The sequence below is a fragment of the Myotis myotis genome, unplaced genomic scaffold, assembly GCF_014108235.1.
Source record: "Myotis myotis isolate mMyoMyo1 unplaced genomic scaffold, mMyoMyo1.p scaffold_m19_p_1, whole genome shotgun sequence".
Classification (NCBI taxonomy): domain Eukaryota; kingdom Metazoa; phylum Chordata; class Mammalia; order Chiroptera; family Vespertilionidae; genus Myotis; species Myotis myotis.
The window spans coordinates 124,887,304-124,907,415 of record NW_023416313.1 but is presented as its reverse complement, the minus strand read 5'-3'; the positions used below and the strand labels follow the sequence as shown (position 1 = coordinate 124,907,415).

At 38.9% G+C, this 20,112-nt stretch overlaps 1 protein-coding gene across 1 annotated transcript in view; it reads right to left on the bottom strand.

Annotated features, from left to right (window-relative positions):
* Window positions 1–5,658, bottom strand: part of EPC1 (enhancer of polycomb homolog 1) — a 125,189-nt gene extending 119,531 nt beyond the window's left edge. Inside the window, exon 1 of the mRNA XM_036351015.1 lies at window positions 5,386–5,658. The gene's annotated coding sequence lies outside the window, so the exon portion shown is untranslated. The remainder of the gene's footprint in view (window positions 1–5,385) is intronic.
* Window positions 5,659–20,112: the final 14,454 nt, after the last annotated feature.

Here is a 20,112-nt window from a genome sequence, read left to right as displayed (position 1 = left end):
TGTGCTGTGGGCCTCTGAAAAGAATTCCTTCACTTATAAAAAGACTAGAGGCTCAGTGCATGCAATTCGTGCACAGTGTGTGTGTGTGTTGAGGGGTCCCTCAGCCCGGCCTGCACCCTTCTCACAGTCTGGAATCCCTTGGGGGATGTCCGACTGCCTCTCGAAATCTAGGACCGATATTTCCTAACTGCTCACCTTCCTGCCTGCCTAATTGCCCCTAACCACTGTCTGCCTGCCTGATCACCCCTAACCGCCTCTGCCTCAGCCCCCGCCACCGCGACTTCGTCTGGAAGGACGTTCAGAAGGTCATTTGGCTGTCTGGTCAAATTAGCATATTGCACTTTTATTATTATAGATGCATAACAGAAACTCTCCTCTCTGGAAACTGTAATATCAAGATATGATGTTTGGAGCTGCAGCAGCCATTTTGTCACTATGAGGAGACATTGCTGACATTATGGCAATGTAAAGGAGTGAAATCTACCAAGGAACTTGATAACTCTGTTGAGCTACTGAACTAAAACTAGAATTGCCTTGTTTCTTGATTATGAATTTAGTTTAAATAATCAATATCCTTATTTTTTATGCCACTATAAGTAGACTTCTATGTTAGCATGAAAGCAAACTAAATGATATACTACATCTAGCTTAGTAGAATTAATTGGCTCTATGAAAAAATGATTGTGACTTTATTCTTGAGGTATCTTAAGCCACATACAGAGAATCCTAATGAATAGTGTCTTCTCCTCCAATTGATCTGTATACACTTTCCTGCTCCATAACTGATGTGCTTAATTAATCATTAGCTAAACATGTAATTGTATTATCTTCATAAATTAAAGTATTTATTTTTATTTATAAATTACTGTTATATATTATTAAAAGTATTACAGATTTCAAAATAAAAATATTTGAAATCTGATATAATACTTAAGTACTGTAATTATATTTCCCTGCTTCATTTTACAATTTATGTTTACATTGACATTTATTTCATGACATGAGTGCAAAATGTACAAACTGGGGCTCTACCACATTTAAAAAAAAGGACATGCCCAAAATTCTTACTACCAGAGTCACCCCCTTTGTCTCTCTTCTCAAGCAAATAAGTTAATGTTTTATTTCTCACTTTGCAATGGGAATTTGCACTGGGTGACCATCTATTTATGTAGCATTTATTTGGGTCATATCTAGAATCTGAGAACTATTTCCCCTCAATATGTGAATATCTGATAACCAAATAATGGTCCTTCAATAGAAGGACATTTGTTAAATACTGTTTAAACAGATTTAAGTTTAAAAAATTTACTTTAGAGATCTTATTTGGCTTTTATTACAAACCAGAGGCCCAGTGCATGACATTCGTGCACTTGGGGGGGGGGGGGGGAAGCGTCCTTCAGCCTTGCCTACACCCTCTCGCAGTCCAGGACCACCTCAGGGAGTGTCCACCAAGGGGTCCTTAGCACTACCGCAAAGGTGGGAGAGGCTCCTGCCACCGCTGCTGTGCTTCTGGCTGAGTGGCGCTTCCCCTATGGGAGCACACTGACCACCAGGGGGCAGCTCCTGCATTGAGCGTCTGCCTCCTGGTGGTCAGTGCATGTCGTAGCGACTGGTCGTTCCACCATTCAGTCAATTTGCATAGTAGTCTGTTATTATATAGGATAGGAACCTCTCACATCTAAGACCTTAGATTTAATGTATCCTTAGACCTTTGAACCATATTGGACTATAAACTCCAAAGAGATCTTTTCCTCTTTTTCTTAATATTGTATCATAGCATCTTTGCATAATAGCACATACCAGTCAGGAGGAAAATCTAGAACAAACCAACCCCCAAATAAAAGTAAATGTTAAACAAAGCTATAAAGTACACTTTTTAAAAAAAAATCTTTTTCATGAAGAAACCACATTTTTGCTTTACTTTCTCTTTAGATTCTCCATTTGAGAATATTTTTGGAAAGAAAAAACAAAGTCATAATACAAACATCCATTTTTGTCTATAATTTCCTCCTCTTCCTTGGCAAAACCATGCTGAGGATAGTAGTGAATGAATCTGTACAGAAAATATGCACAAGAAGTGGGTAAAATTAAGAACATACAATTTCAGACCTGTATTAAAGTTGGTTTTCAGAGGGCAAAATTTTTAGCTATTTTTTGTTCTTATAAAAGAGTTCATTCCAAAATATATTAGATTGGTCTTGGCTAATATTTTCAGCATTTTATGTTAGGTCATCTTATTATCTCTATAAATGTTTCTTCTCCTTGTTAACTCATCTTTCCTAATAGGTTTGGTTAACCTGAAAGTTTTCTCAACCTTTAGCAATACTAATGAATACAAATTAATAAATTAGAAAATTATGTGGGTTTACTGCATTGAGTCTAAATAAAATTCTCAGTTTATTTGCTATTGACCAACCTTCATAATTTCAAGTTCATTTTTCTGAGGTTTGTTGTTTAGAATTTGATTTACAGATTCTCCATGTCTTTGGCATCATTTATTTCTTCTTCCTGCAACCTATTTTTTGGCCATTTCACTACTCATGGACTCTTCCCTCCATCAGAATTATGGGCAGGATGAAAAATATGATATTTTAATATAGTCAATTTTACTATTTGTTAAATTCTCTGGTGTGCAAGAAAGAAATGTGTGTAACTGTTGACTAAAATGGGAATTTAAAAAAATAATTACTTGTTCATAATCTAGTAACTATTACTATGAAAACCTGAGTTTTCTGTATGTTACATTTAACAAATATTTTTCATGATTAAAGCATCATTTATTATAATAATTCTAATCATTTTCACACCAAACTCATGAACTAAATGCCTACAAAAATGTTGTCAATTAAAAAAGACAACATCCAAAGAATTAATAACTAAAATAAAGCACAAGGTAGATTTAAAAATGAAAAATATAAAATAATGAACTGTTTTTGCCTCATAGATTTAAACCTCCTTATTTACATAGTGATTTAAGAATCACAGATAGGAAAATACCTTTAACATAAATATCTATGAATAATTTTTTTAAAGTGAAGATTTAACTATAATGGTTACTTCATAATCAATGATGTAACAGTCAATGGTGTGAGAGAACAAAGAGCATTGCATAGTTACATATGGACTTCAGTTTGTTTCTTATAAAGGGGCTACCTTACATAAACATTTTTAGTTTTCACAAATTAAAATTTAAAATATCACCAGCTGAATAACAGAATATTTTAGCATTTAAAATACTGGCAAGTATATTGTTTTCAGTATATCAACTTTAGGGAACTAAACTCTCCATCATAACCAGAGGGTTAGATAATAAGTTTATACCTGCAGTATATCATTCAGTAAATAATCTATAATGTAATAACTAGTCTTAATGGGGACGTTTCAATTTCACAAAGAGATAAAATGTTACAGTGGACATTTTTAAGTTTTTATAGCATAGTATAAATGAAATATAGGCATAATACATAATTATTTTTAAAGTTCAAGGAAAGGATCTTAAACAGGTAAATTATAGAGACACAAATATCAGAAATACCATTTTTAGTCATTTTCACACATTCTTTTACTTTAGAATTTTAAATGATTAGTGAAATGAACACTTACATACATCAAAGTGAATAAGAACACAATAACTCACAGAAATTTTTACTCTCAAGAAATAATCTATTGTATGAAAAGGTGGTCTAGGATACTGTTTGTTGTTTTACTTTCTGTATGCTATATTTAATAAGTAAAGATTATTTATTTTTCATGATTATTCAATATATTTTTCATTTATTATTTGGCAAAATAATATAATTTTAGTACAACCACCAATTCCTCCCATGTTCTTTTTGAATGAAAGACATACTGTCTTCAAAAACAACTAATATGTTCACAGAGGCTAGTAAAACCTATGTCATATCATATTAAACATTTTTATTCTTGTGAGGCTTTGGGCCTAAATATTCTTTAAGCAGATAACGCTCAATAAGGACAAAGATGGAAAAAACTTATCCTGCATTTAGATATGTTAAAAGCAGGTGTATATATGTTCTTTAAAAATTAGCCTTTAATGGTTTCAACAATAAAACTTCATTTTAAAAAATTAGCCTTTAAAAAACAAAGATATACATAAATTCAATTGAAGTGTCATTTCAAAATAAACCAGACAATAATGAAGGCATTATTATATGTCAAACTACTAGATAATTCCCAGGAGAAACTTAAAAAATAGTTATTTAAGAAATTCCTAGGTTCAAAATGAAATATAACTTTTACAATGTTCAGCTAACTAAAACTCAAACATTTTCTTAAATTGAAAAGACATTAGTATGTATGATATTGTATTATAAGGAAAAAGCAAACTGTTACTGAGGCAAGAGAGGGTAAACTGGCAGCTTTATTATTGAAGGACTTCTGACCTAGAGATAATCATATCAGATAATACACAACTGCACATTGCATGCCTGTCTCTGATGCTCCTTGCTCTCATCCATAGTTCACAGTTCACACAAAATATTTAAATCATACAACTGAATAATTTCTTCTGACCAAATTGAACTTTCTTTAAGGAAATAAAGGGATAAGATAATAGATCAAATCTTGCCCCACCTCTTTTCCTCCTTTTTTCTTCAGTGAAACTGACAAATTGGTGAGGAGCACTACAGCGCCACCAAACACAGATCAATGCAAAACAAAAAAGATCTCCCACCGTGTGCAAAAAGAAAAAAAAATTAGAAAAATGCCCCCAAATTACAAAATGTCTACCAAGTGTACCTTTTTGGAGAAAAATAAAATAGATCTACAAAGATTATCTAATGAAGAGCTTCAAAAAATATCATGGAACACAAGTTTAGATCTGATCAACAAATAAAAGATCCACTATTTAGTAACAGCCATAACTTAATATAAACCCGGTTATGTCCATCTCCACCTTCATTATACCAAGGGCAGCTTTTCTGTAGTTTCTTTCCAAGTAATCCATGAAGAAAACCACAATAGGCCTTAAAGAACACAACAAACAAACTACATCCATCAGTTTGCTTGCTAATAATTTAATCCTGGACAAATTAGGTAATACGTAATTTTTATAAAGAGGATATGCAAATATTTGGCACTACCAACATTGCTAGCACAAAACAAATCCATCTTGAAATAGCTTAGTTCCTCGTAGTTCACAGTAATTAATGGATAATTTACATTATGAATATTTCACTTTAATAATGAAAACAAGAAATTATTTTTCTTTAGGTAAGAAAAAGACAAGATTAAATAAAATGTGCAGATCAAAGCTAAAAAAAATACAAAGATTGGTTTTGTTAGAAGAAATACAATGAAAATCTTTTTTAACTGGTGTCTCCTTCAAAGATTTAATGACATAAATATTTTAAATTACAAACTTACCTTTATTGCAGGCAAAGGAGAAGCCAGTTCTTGAAAAACAATTGTAACAATATAGGCTGGATACTTGTGTCCCTAGAAACAACAGCCTCCAGGCAGCATATGGAGCTTGAAACATCTTTAAGATTTTGGGTAAATAAAAAGTAATACTTTCTTCCATGATCGGCGGCTGAATGGGGTAGCTTCCTCCAGGATCTGTGACTGTGTGGGGGAAAATCGGAGAAATATCCACGGAAGATTAAAAGCAGAGGAGGCAGCGCAGCCAGAAGACTGGGGTTAACAACTTTGTGATGGCAAGCAGGCGTGCTCTGATTGGCTGCGAGGGCAGTGTCCCTACAGTCTGCACTATCCCCCGTGCCCCCGCCTCCTGCAGCTCGGAAAGGAAATGCAGTATGTGTGCCATTTTACACTGGGCTTTTAAGAGCACAGCCATGCAAATTACAAATGTCTAAGCTTGCTGTTAAGTGACACTGCAAAACAATAGCATTCACGACTGCCTGTTAGCTCAGGAAAATGCCTTTTTAACGTCTTAAGGAACACTCTTGTTTCTTGTATGTGGTTTTGTGGGGGGGGGGGGGGGGGGCGGGGGGAGGGTGCGGAATATAATGTTTTTCATAAGCAAATTGCTTTTCTTTTCACAAAAGTCGGTATATAATGATACAAATATAACCATTTGAAAGCTATTTCCATCAAAATGTTTTTTATTTGAGGTACCTTGTAAATTTATGTCTCCTTTTGCTCGTCAAGCTTTAATTCCTTGAAAATATACAATTTATTAGCCATAATAACTACTATTTCTGCAAAGAATAAAAATAAAATAATGATTTAAATTGTTAAAATCAGTGGACATACTTTTTTTTTCTCCTTAAAAATTCTGTTTCAAAAACCTTTCCTGGCTGACAGAATTCTATCACTCTGCCTTACAAACAAAATGGCTGTGGTACTGAGTTTTTTTTTCTTCTTTTTTTTTTTCCTCCCACCGTGCCTCCTCCTGGCTTCCAAGAAGTGGTAAAAATCCAAAATAAATACAATAATCAAAGTACATTGTTCAGTCTGAATTCTGGTGGAACGTTTGGTAAGGGGCTCTTATAATGTGCTGCTTTTTTATATATATTTTTTTAAAAAAATTGTTTTGAAAAGAACATCAATCACTAGAGATTTACTTGACTGTAATTTGAACTTCCTGCTTTACATATTTATAAGGCCTTTCACCTATCTTGGCAGGCTTTCAAATTAAGTGGGCTGGGAAATTTGATGTTCTGTTTCTAGTTGTGAACTGAGTCAAGTACTTGGTAGTTACAACTGGGCTTTAAAATAAAAATAAAATTAAAAACTTTAAAAAATAATGTTAAATGCATGCTATGCTATTAGTGCAAATGTAAAGTCACAAAAGTCAGCAAATATAAAAATGTTTCAAATACTGCATAGTATATGTTTTAACTGAACATAATCAGTATAAAATTCTTTGCCAGCTAAATTTCTAATGAGCTTAGGATAGAACAGGGTTTAAAGGAAATGGATGAAGGGGTGGAGATTGCCTACATTCTTTAGGAGCCCTTCCCCCAAACGCGCGCGCGCGCGCGCGCGCGCACACACACACACACACACACACACACACACACACACACACACACCCAGTTTGTATTTCTATCCTTGCCTGTCATTTAATAGCTAACATACTTAGAGAACTACAGCTGGGGTGACTATATAATTTATTGTCTAAACCAGGACATTTTTTTTTAGAATGAAAGGGGCATATTGCTAACTATAGTTCCACTGGAATAAATAGGGACTGCCCATGGTAAACCAGGAGGCAGAGCTCACTATGTATTCAGAGAGACTTTGAACTTTTGCTAGGCAGGTCACCTACAGACATGGGTCCTTGGCCAATGTAACTAGAACCTGAACTAGATCCCTTCTCTGCATGATACCTACTGCCCTAGCTCTACCATCAACTGAAGTAGACAATGAAAGACTCAGATTCAGATGTACTTATGAACAACCATACTGAGGAAAATATCTATGTTTTCATCTTATGTTGTGGTCTCACTAATAGTGGCCTTAAGAGTAAATTTCAACGATATTTGATTGAAACTAGGAAAACATTTTTAAGAAGTCATCTAATGAAGAGATTAGACTAAAATTCTTCAGAAATTTTTAAATGGTGTTACTTCCAATAGAATAAATTTGCTAGGTGCCATTTTTATTATATACTGTTATAATGTACCCCACGAATCACAGAAGGACGCCTCAAGAAGTTGAATTAAAGAGTCACATTTATTGCAATCCGGGACTATGAGGGGCCATTCCCAAACCTCATAGCAATAAGATGGTGGCAAAACCAGACTTATATAGGCAAAGATCACAACGGTATTGATTACATCTCAAGGTTTGGAATGAGGCACCTGGCTCGCAAAAAAGCAGATTACAGAAGCAGAATTAAGCATGTTAATTACAGTTTCAGGTCTCGGGGTCACTGAATTGACAGAAATACATTACCTAGAGCCCTTGGGTAACCTGGGTTAAACTTAGGCATGTTATCTAAATTACAGTTTTGGGTCTCCGGATCACTGAGTTGATAGAAACACATTATCTAGAGCCCTCGGGTCCCAACCACTGAGTTGTCAGGACAATTTAGAGCCATGGAGGTAATTTAGAGTAATTGCGCTGTCCTGGTCTTGGGACCACTGAGTCAACTGGAACGCATTATCTGTGGCCACTAAGACAATTTAGGATAATTGTGCTGTCCTGTTTCCCATGTACAGAAGAATGTGCTCTCTAAAACCAGTAAGATAACAATCAATGGGATAGTCGTTCAATCGAATGGGATGATTTATACAATTCAGAAAATCAAAATAACTTTTCTATTGTTAAGCCAAACAACAGGGTTAGAGTTAAACTATAGTTTCTACATGAGATGGTTACTACCATACTTCAATACTTTTGTTTTTCCATCTTGCTCTTTTCTCTCCCATCCCTTCCCCCACCCCTGTATATCCATGTACATCTATATATGTATCTATACATACATATTATACAAATATAATTTATGTATGTATATACATATATAGTTTTTTATCTATCTTATCTATATATTAGAATCTTTTGTACACTTTCTACAATATGAATATTTCTAACTACCTTCTTTATGTGGGATAATTTTCTTCAGAGATTTTGAGGCAATATTCATCACACATGATTTGAACATCTTTTGTTTTGGTAAAGGTAAATGTAGCGTGAGATGTTGTTTAGTCTAGTGGGAAGACAGAGAAACAAGCAAGCAAAATAATATATAATTGCCAGTTAAGATAAATGCTATTTAAAGAAATAAACAGAATGCAGTCTTAAAGAATAACAGGGAGGGAAACACATAGATAAGGGAGTAAGGAAAGTTGTTTGTAAGCAGGTGACATTGAACTAGATTTGAAGAATGAGAAGGAATTTAACTTGAAAAATACTTGAGAGATAACAGATCAGGAAAAAGTTACAATATGTGCTAAGGCCCTAAGGCAGAATGAAGTGTGGGGCACTCCAGGGAGTAAATTGAGGCCAATGTCTGTATAGCATTTTGAGAGAAAGGGACATTCAATAAAGTCAGAATTGTAGTCTCATCCTGCAGAGTGATAAGTTACAGAAAAGAGTTCCATACCTAAGCAAGTAAATTGTATTCAGAGAGTAACATGTTGGAATTTAAGATCTGGGAGCTTTTAGTGATGAGAAGATCCAGAGAAGATCCAGAGTTTTGAATTGACATAGCTCAATCAATTACAGTGTTTTGATATTGTATTTTTTAAAATCAACATTTCATCTGCATGTTACAGCCATTGGTTATGACTCAGTTCATAAATAAATATGAATAAGAAACAAATATCTAACATTATACATATTACTAGTAAAATGAAAGGGAAGAACTCATACAACTATTGCTTCAGTTTTCTGCTTCTCTGTAGAAGTGTTGATTTTGGTATTTAGATCCTCTCCCCCCTCCCCACTCTCGAGAATATGCTTTTATTGATTTTAGAGAGAGAGGAAGGGAAAGAGAGAGAGAAAAAAAAGATAAATGTGAGAGAGAAACATCGGTTTCCTCCTACATGTACCTCGACTGGGGTTCAAACCCACAGCCTGGATATGTGCCCTACCAGGAATCACACCTGCAATCTCTTGATATACAGGAGGATACTCCAACCAACTGAATCACAGACCAGGGTGATTTTGGTATTTTTAAATTAAAAAAAACACCTTATATTTTATATCAATAGAACAAAGCTCAATAAACACTTTTTATTAAACAAGTGTGGTAAAGCATTATTAAAGGTAAAATTTAACTAATGGGAATAAAATTAGTTATTCTTTTTTCATTTACTAACTGGTTGTTAGCAAACCCAAATTTTATGTACACATGGGCAGAAGTAATGTGTTCAATTTATTAGCTTTCAAGACCAAGTCAATAGTGTGTAATCCCTTTGAGTGAGCTTTGATAGTAATAGGAACTTCTTAAAAAATCAAATTGTGAACCAGATAAGTAGTACAGTTTTTATTCTAAAAAAATTTTAAAGGTAGTACAGATTTTAAAAATCTTTACCTTTCAGAACTGTGAGGTGAGGGAAGACATTTTGAATTCAGAAGCTAGTTTCTGTGGAGACTCCATTCCATCCAGACTTTTTTTTTTTACATGAGAGATAAGCACCATTTATGGGGTCCCTTCCTCATAGTCAAATTCAATTCTTAGTACATTCAGTGTGAGTAACCTTCAAAGTATTTTTCCTGTTAAAATCAGTGACTATTTTATTGCTGTCTTGTGGAAGGCTGAGAAGGGGAACTTATGAAATGCAAGAAATCTGATAATCTTAAATCTAATAATTTTATGCTAGTAATATGATGCAGTACCCCATAATTAAATACAATAATATTTTGCAGTAAAATATAATCACACTAAATGAGGTTAAAACAGACTACAAGTAGCCTCAGCTTTTGTCACCAAATGCTACAACTCATTTAAAAACATTCAGATGTCAAAGAATAAACTCAAAATGGATAAAAATCTTAAATTAAGTTGGGAAACAATAAAAATCCCACAAGAAACCATAGGAAGCACAATCTCAGACATCTCTTGTGGCAATATGTTTATGGATACATCTCCTAGGGCCATGGTCGGCAAACTGCGGCTCTTTGGCCCCATGAGTGTGGCTCTTCCTAAGCCTGAGGAGTACCCTAATTAAGTTAATATCAATGTACCTACCTATATAGTTTAAGTTTAAAACATTTGACTCTCAAAAGAAATTTCGATTGTTGTACTGTTGATATTTGGCTCTGTTGACGAATGAGTTTGTCGACCACTGTAGGGCAAAGGAAACTAAGAGAAAATAGACAAATGGGACTACATCAAAATAAAAAGCTTCTGCACAGCAAAAGAAACCATCAACAACATGAAAAGGGAGCCCACTGTGTAGGAGAACATATTTGGTAATAGTACATCTGATAAAAGGTTAATATCCAAAATATATACAGAACTTAACCAAAGGAAGACAAACAATCCAATTTGAAAATGGACAAAGGACCCAAATAGACACTTCTCCAAAGTGGACATACAGATGACCAAGAGACCTATGAAAAAAGTTCAAAGTCACTGATCATGAGAGAGACACAAATTGAAACAACGAGGTATCACCTCACACTTGTCAGAATGGCTACCATCAACAAATCAACAAATGACAAGTGTGGGGAGGGTGTGGAGAAAAGGGAATCCTAGTACACTGCTGGTGGAAATACAGACTGGTGCAGCTGTTATGGAAAACAATATGGAGTTTCCTCAAAAAATTAGATATGGAACTGCCATTTGACCCAGTGATCCCACTTCTAGGAATATATCCTAAGAGACCTGACGCACCAATCAGAAAGAATGTATGCACCTCTATGTTCAGAGCAGCACAATTTATAATAGCTAAGGTCTGGAAACAACCCAAGTGCCCATCAGTAGATGAGTGGATAAAAAAGCTATGGTACATTTATTGAAAGGGTTAAAGAGGAGAAACTAAGATGGCAGCATAGATAAACACCGGGAAATTGCTGCCTCCCACAACAATTGAAAGGTATAGAAAAAACACAAAACGGACATCGTCCAGAACTACAGGAAGGCTGGCTGAGTGTAAATTCTACAACTAGAAGGAAAGAAAAGCACACTGAGAGCCAGAGGAGCTGCAGAAGTAAAGTGCAGAGGTACGGCGGCTCGCACGCGCGGAAAGGGGCTGGCACCTGAGGACGCGGCTGTCTTTTTGAATCCGGAGGGAGTCACAAGCTCCCGACGGATGTGAACTCCGGTTCCAGGAAGTATCTGGGGACCCAGGACTCATACGGGGAGAAACTGGACTGTCTGGCAGCTGGCGAACTTGAGGGAGGCTTTCCCTCAGAGGTGCTTGCAGCCATTACCGGGACGCTGAGACACGCGACTCCTCAGGGCAGGGCTGAGGCTCTGCCATAGCTGCTTGCTCCACCCTGTTGACTCCCTGAGACCCCGCCCCACCCAGGCTGAGGCAGAGGCTTTTGCACATGTATGCCCCGGCCCTTTGCAACCTGATAATTACCTAACTGCAGCTGGGCCAGACAGACCCAGAACTTCCAAGAGAAGGCCCAAGGCCCCACAGCGGCTTGCATTGCTTCACAGCTGAGCCTCATCAGGGCACCTCCAAACTCCAAAAAAGGAAGGGGAATCTGCAGTTCTCTTCGTAGCTTCTGCTGTGTAACCTCAGACAGAGGCTAAATTAGCACCTCCTTAGATCCAAGAGCCACTGTACCCAGTGGTCAGAGGGGGACCATCCAGATCACAACTCCTAAGATCCATAAGGGACACACTCAGGGTGCAGTCTCAGTGAGCACCAAAGCCCCACTGAAGCAAGTCTTGCCCCAGAAGGGTGTCTCCAGCACAGAAGTTCTCCCACTGCAGACACAGCTGATTCTCACTGCCAATTGGCCTGGAGGCCAATTCTTCCCAGTGATCCTACAACAACCAAGGCAAAACTACAACAAGACTGTGCACAAAGCCCAAAAGGGGGTGCACCAAGAGTGTCCACCTCAAGTAACTGGGGAGGCTGAGCCACTGGGCCCTACAGGACACCTAGCACACAAAGCCACTCTATCAACACAGGGAAGCAGCCAAAATGCGGAGACAAAGAAACAGGTCACAAATGGCAGAAATGGAGGAAAGCAAACGACTGGATATAGAGTTCAAGGCCACGTTTATAAGGTTTTTCAAGAATTTTATGGAAACCGCCGATAAATTTAGTGAGTCCCTCAATAAGTATAGTGAGACTCTGGAGGACATGAAAAAGGACCAACTAGAAATTAAGCATACACTGACTGAAATAAAGAATAATTTACAGAGATCCAACAGCAGACAAGAGGATCCCAAGAATCAAGTCAAAGCTTTGAAACAGAAAGAAACAAAAAATACCCAACCGAAAAAGAAAAAAGAAAAGAGATTCCAAAAATATGAAGATAGTGTAAGGAACCTCTGGGACAACTTCAAGCGTACCAACATCAGAATTATAGGGGTACCAGAAGAAGAGAGAGGGCAAGATATTGAAAACCTATTTGAAGAAATAATGACAGAAAACTTCCCCTACCTGGTGAAAGAAAGAGACTTAAAAGTCCAGGAAGCGCAGAGAACCCCAAACAAAAGGAACCCAAAGAGGACCACACCAAGACACATCATAATTAAAATGCCAAGAGCAAAAGACAAAGAGAGAATCTTAAAAGCAGCAAGAGAAAGACAGTCAGTTACCTACAAGGGAGTACCCATACGACTGTCAGCTGATTTCTCAACAGAAACCATGCAGGCCAGAAGAGAGTGGCAAGAAATATTCAAAGTGATGAATACCAAGAACCTACAACCAAGATTACTTTATCCAGCAAAGCTATCATTCAGAATAGAAGGTCAGATAAAGAGCTTCACGGATAAGAAAAAGCTAAAGGAGTCCATCACCACCAAACCAGCATTATATGAAATGCTGAAAGGTATTCTTTAAGAAGAGGAAGAAGAAGAAAAAGGTACTCTTACCATTTGCCACAGCATGGATGGAACTGGAGAGCGGATAAATACCACATGATCTCACTCATTTGTGGAATATAATGAACAACATAAACTGATGAACAAGGACTGATCCAGAGATGGAGAGGCATTGATTGGACTGTCAGGCCTTGGAGGGAAGGTAGGGGTGGGTGGGGGTAAGGGGGAAAGATCAACCAAAGGACTTACAGGCAAGCATATAGGCCTAACCAATGGACACGGACAACGGGGGTGGGGGGGGGGTAGAGGGTAACGTGGGGACAAGGACACATATGTAATATCTTAATCAATAAAAAATATATTAAAAAAAAAGAAAGGGTTAAAGAGAATAAAATGGGGCAAGGAAAAATTTATTGTACTTAGCAGATATCTTGCAGCTTTGAGCACAACATAGCTCAGATAACCAGAAGACACCTGGCATGAGACGAACCAAGGATGGACCAGACCCTTACATCAGCAGAGCGGCTTGCAGCCAGCAAAAATTAATAAAAACCTATCTCTCCCTGCTCTCTTCACTGATGCCTTTTTTGGTTTCAGCCCACCTGAACCCAGGTGTCAGGAATAAAATCTCTTTTGATCATTATGTCCTCATGTCATTGTGCGTGGATCTAGCCCACTCTGGACCTTTCATTTATACTATGGAATGCTATGCAATAGTAAAAAAGAAGAATCTGTTACCCTTTGAGACAGCATGGAGGGACCTGGAGAGTATCATGCTAAATGAAATAAGTCAGAGAAAGACACAAGTATCTCATTCATGTGTGGAATCTAATGAACAAAATAAACTGATGAACGAGTGGATCCAGACACAGGGAAGCATGGAACAGAGTGTGGAATATTGGAGGGAGGGAGGGGGAGGATGGACAGGTGGGAGATAATCAACCAAAGACCTTATATACATACTAGAGGCCCGGTGCACAAAAATTTGTGCACTCGACTGTGCACTCGGGGGGGCCCCTCAGCCCGGCATGTGCCCTCTCGCAGTCTGGGACCCCTTGGGAGATAATGCCCTGCTGGCTTAGGCCTGCTCCCGGGTGGCAGAGGGCAGGCGCAATCCCTAGGTGCAGCCCCTGGTCGGGCTCAGAGCAGGGCTGATTGGGGAGTTGGGGCACCGCCCCCTGTCATGCACAGAGCAGGGGGGATTGGGAGATTGTGGCGCCACCCCCTATCATGCACAGAGCAGGGCCAATCAGGGGGTTTGGGCGCTGCCCCCGTCACACACAGAGCAGGGCCAATCGGGGTTGGGGCACTGCCCCCTGTCACTCACAGAGCAGGGCCCATCAGGGGGGTTGGGGCTCTATACCCTGTCACGCACAGAGCAGGGCCCATCAGGGGGTTGGGGAGCTCCCCCCTGTCAAACACAGAGCAGGGCCGATCAGGTGGTTGAGGAGCTCCCCCCGTCACTCACAGAGTAGGGCCGATAGGGGAGTTGGGGCACCGCCCCCTGTTACACACAGAACAGGGAGGATCAGGGGGTTGGGGCGCCACCCTCTATCACCCACAGAGCAGGGCCGATCAGGGTGTTGGGGCACCGCCACTGTCACACTCAGGGCAGGGCCGATGGGGAGGTTATGGCTCTACCCTGTCACACACAGAGCAGGGCCGATCAGGGGGTTGGGGCGCTGCCCCCTGTCATGCTGATCCCCGTGCCAGGAGGCCTCGTGGCTCCTCTGATCCCTGTGCTGGGAGGCATATTACCCTTTTACTATATAGGATAGAGGCCTGGCGCACAGGTGGGGGCCGGCTGGTTTGCCCGGAAGGGTGTCCCGGATCAGGGTGGGGGTCCCCACTGGGGTGCCTGGCCAGCCTGGGTGAGGGGATGATGGCTGTTTGCAGCTGGTCACACACCCTTCAGGGTGGGGGTCCCCATTGGGGTGCCTGGCCAGTCTGGGTGAGGGGCTGAGGGCTGTTTTCAGGCTGGCGGGTGACTGAAGCTCCCAACCGCTCCTTTTTTCTTTTTTTTTCTTTTTTATTCTGGGCCAGCTTTAGCTCTGAGTCTTGGCTCCAGCTCTTAGGCCTCCGCTGCTGAAAGCAGGTTTCTGGCCTTTGTTTACCTTCTGTATTTGAAACAATGTTGCAATCCTGCTGGCTGAAGCCCGTCGGACTAAAGCAGGTTTCTGGGGTTTTGTTTAGCTTCTATATTTGTAACATAGTTGCTTAGAGTTGCAGCTCAGAGGCTGGCAGCGGCAGGCGGGGAACATTGGTTTCCTCCGTCACTGAAGCAAGCAAGCCTCATGTTGGCTTTAAGTTGCCTGGCTGCTGGCTGCCATCTTGGCTGGCAGTTAATTTGCATATTGCCCTGATTAGCCAATGGGAAGGGTAGCGGTCGTACGCTAATTACCATGTTTCTCTTTTATTAGATAGGATATGCATAACCCATGGACACAAACAATAGGGTAGTGAAGGCCTGTGCAGGGGTAGGGTTGGAATAGAGGGGGTCAATGGAAGAAAAAAGGGGACATACGTAATACTTTCAACAATAAAGATTTATTTAAAAAGTTTTTAAAAATGAAAACTTTTAGTTTTCAGACTTTAAGAATTCATAATTATGAATAAGGGATTCTGGATCTGTGGTTTTTAGTCCCATTCAGGTAATTAAAATAATTATTCTTAGCTTAAATCGAAGCTCATTATCATGATGACTATGAGAAATGTTACAATTTGGGGATGGCCAGATTTCCATTTGTGGATACTACTAAATTCCTGTATACTCTATTATTAAATTTCTTTAGTTATTTTTGTGGTCTTAGAGGAATCCTTTTAATTTTACCCTTTATGATTTACCTCATATTTTTCCTCTTAAGAACAGTGAAAAGTTATGCTTTATTTTTATTGTTTTTGGAAAACTTATGTTAAAGGAGTCCCTCACCAGAATTTTTATTTTCAAAATATTGTGGGTTGTTGTTTTGTTTTTTTGGTTTTTTTTTTTGCCTTTTAACACCTTTTTAAAAAATCTCTATTGTTGATTGTATTACATATACCCCTTTATTCCCCCATTGACCCCCTCCAGCCCATCACTCTCCTCTACCCAAGGCCCTCATAAACCCCTTCTTCTGTGTCCATGGGTTATGCATATATGCATACAAAATTTTTGGTTTATTACATCCTACCCACTCACCCTCCCCTGCCTTTCTTCTGAGATTTCTCACTCTGTTCCATGCTTCGGTGTCTCTGGATCCACTCCATTCATCAGTTTATTTTGTTCATTAGATTCCATTCATGAGTGAGATCATGTGATACTTGTCTTACTCTGACTGGCTTATTTTGCTTAGCATAATACCCCATAGCTTTCTCCATGCTGTCCAAAAGGGTAAGAGATCCTGCTTTTTTACTGCTACATAGTATTCCATGGTATAAATGTACCACAGCTTTTTTATCCTTTCATCTACTGATGGGCACTTGGGCTGTTTCCAGATCTTAGCTATTGTAAATAACAATGCTATGAACATAGGCATGCATACATTCTTTCTGATTGGTGCTTTGGGTCTCTTAGGATATATTCCTAGAAGTAGAATCACTGGATCACTGGGTCAAACAGAAGTTCTATATTTAATTTTTTTGGGAAATTCCATACTACTTTCCATAGTGCCTATACCAGTCTGCATTCCCACCAGCATGATACTAGGGTTCCCTTTTCTCTACATCTTGCCAGCACTTGTAATTTGTTGATTTGTTGATGGTAGCCATTCTGACCAGTGTGAGGTGATACCTCATTGTGATTTTAATTTGCATCTCTCTGATAATTAGTGACTGAGCATTTTTTCATATGTCTCTTGGTCATCTGTATGTCCACTTTGGAGAAGTGTCTAGGTCCTTTGCCCATTTTTTAATTGGATTGTTTGTCTTCCTTTCGTTAAGTTGTATGAGTTCTTTACATATTTTGGAAATTGACCCTTTATCAGATCTATCATTTGCAATTATGTTCCCCAATACAGTGGGTTCCATTTTCATTTTGTTGGTGGTTCTTTTGCTGTGTAGAAGCTTTTTATTTTGATGTAGTCCCATTTGTTTCTTTTCTCCTTTGCTTCCCTTGCCCTAGGAGATGTATCTACAAACATACTACTGTGAGAAATATCTGAGGTTTTGCTGTCCATAGTTTCTTCTAGGATTATTATGGTTTCACAACTTACATTTAAGTCTTTTATCCATTTTGAGTTTATTCTTGTGAATGGAGTAAGTTGGTGGTCCAGTTTCATTTTTTTTGCATGTAGCTGTCCAATTTTCCCAACATCATTTATTAAAGAGACTCTCTTGACTCCATTGTCTGCTCTTGAATCCTTTGTCAAATATTAATTGAGCACAATGGCTTCAGTCAATTTCTGGGTTCTCTGTTCTGTTCCATTGATCTAAGTCAGCCGTGGGCAAACTACGGCCCATGGGCCGGATCCAGTGGCCCGTTTGAAATGAATAAAACTATTGAAAAAAAAGACCGTACCCTTGTATGTAATGATGTTTACTTTGAATTTATGTTAGTTCACACAAACACTCCATCCATGCTTTTGTTCCGGCCCTCCAGTCCAGTTTAAGAACCCACTGTGGCCCTCAAGTCAAAAAGTTTGCCCACCCCTGATTAAGTGCCTGTTCTTGTGCCAGTACCAGGCTGTTTGATTACAGGGGCTTTGTAGTATAAACTGATATCTGGTATTGTGATCCCTTCCACTTTGTTCTTCTTTCTCAAGATTGCTGTGGTTATTTGGGGTGTTTTTTGTTGTTATTGTTGTTCCATTTAGATTTTTAGAGTATTTGTTCTAGATCTGTTAAATATGCCATTGGTATTTTGTCAGGGCTTGCATTGAATCTATAGATTGCTTAGTGTAGACATTTTAATGATATTAATTCTACCAATACATGAACACAGTATACTCTTCTACTTGTTTATATCTTCCTCTATAACTTTTTTCAACATCCTGTAGTGTCCTGAGTACAGGTCTTTTACCTTCTTGGTTAAGTTTATTCTAAGTATCTTAATTTTTTTGTTGCTATGGTAAATGGGATTTTTTTTTTTTAAAGTTTCTCTATCTGAGAATTCATTACTGGTGTATAAAAATGCCACCAATTTCTGGGTGTTAATTTTGTATTCCGCTACATTGTCAAATTCATTTTTTAAATTTAGTAGTTGTTTGGTGGGGTCTTTGGGGTTTTCTATGTACAATATCATGTCATCTGCAAATGAGAGTTTGTTTCCTTCTTTCCCATTGGTGTGCCTTTTACTTTTTCTTCTCGTCTGATCGCTATGACTAGGAGTTCCAGTACTATGTTGAATATGCGTGGTGAAAAAGGACATCCTTCTCCTGTTTCTGTTCTCAGGAGAAATGCTTTTAGTTTTTGCCCATTGAGTATGATGGTGGCTTTAGATTTGCCATATATGGCCTTTATTATTTTGAGGTATGATTTCTCTATTCCCACTTTGTTGAGAGTTTTTAGCAAAAATGGGTGCTGGATATTGTTGATGATTTTTTGTATCCATTGACATGATTATGTGATCTTTGTCAATTTGTTTATGTGATGTATCATGTTTACTGATTGGCTAATATAGTGCCAGCCTTCTATCCCTGGAATAAATCTCAGTTGGTCATGGAGAGAGATAGAAACATCAATGATGAGAGTGTCATTGATTGTCTTACTCCTGCCTGCCTGATACTTGGGATCTAGTTTGCAACCTGGGCATATGCGCTGTCTCAGAAGCAAACTGCGACCTCCTGGTTCATAGGTTGATGCTCAACCCATTGAGCCATGCCGTCTGATCAGGGCTTGTTTTTTTGTCTCCCCATGTTGGCTGCTTGTTAGAGTTTGCTTATATGTATTAGGTAGATCTGCTATGACTCCCAGCCTTTTTGTGGGTCTCTGATGCAGGCCAATGTTAGACACTGTGATGGGCCTGCATTCCCTGTTTGGGCTATCAACAACCCACAGCTTGTGGCTCCCTCTGCCGGGGGTAGGTAATTTTGGAAAGGACCAAGATTGGCACAGAGGTAAGCTTTTCCTAGCCTTGGGACGAGAACAGATCAGGCAAAGACTCAATAAACCCAGATATCTTCTTCTGCCTGCAGGCTGATTATTATTCTCAGTCTCTTAATGAGCCTCACACTGTAGACCACAGCAAGATGTAAACTCCACAGGGTGGGACAAGAGGTTTTTCCAGTGGTTGGGGCAATTGCTTCCCCCAGGCTAAAATTGCCTTGTTGGTAAAGGTCTGCCAGAAAAATTATGATCTCTGCATGATGGGGGAATGACTCAGTACAGGAGTCCAGGAGGCTGCCCTCTGACCTCTCTTCCCAGAGCCACCAACCCTGGAGTCTCCTCACACAGCTCTAGTCGACTCTGCCCAAGGTGTGTGGCTGCACATGAAATTTTGTGCATTGTCCCTTTAAGAGGGTGCCTGCATTTCTAGCTGTCGCTCCCTGGCAGACAGCAACACTGCTGCTTTTCACAGCAGACTTTCTTTTAGTTCTGGTGTTCTTGGATGGGGATCCTGGTTTGGAGTTTAGACCCCAGAGTTCTCAGTGGTAACTCCTTAGAGCTGAAATATTCCTCTAGACTTTTTCAGCTGGGTTCTGTGGGAGCTCAGCCAGCCCTCTTGCACCTCTGTGCTTCCTACTAGTCTCTATGTGGTCTTCACTTTTTGTCCTTATTTTTATTTTTTTATTTTACTTTATTTTTTAAATTGT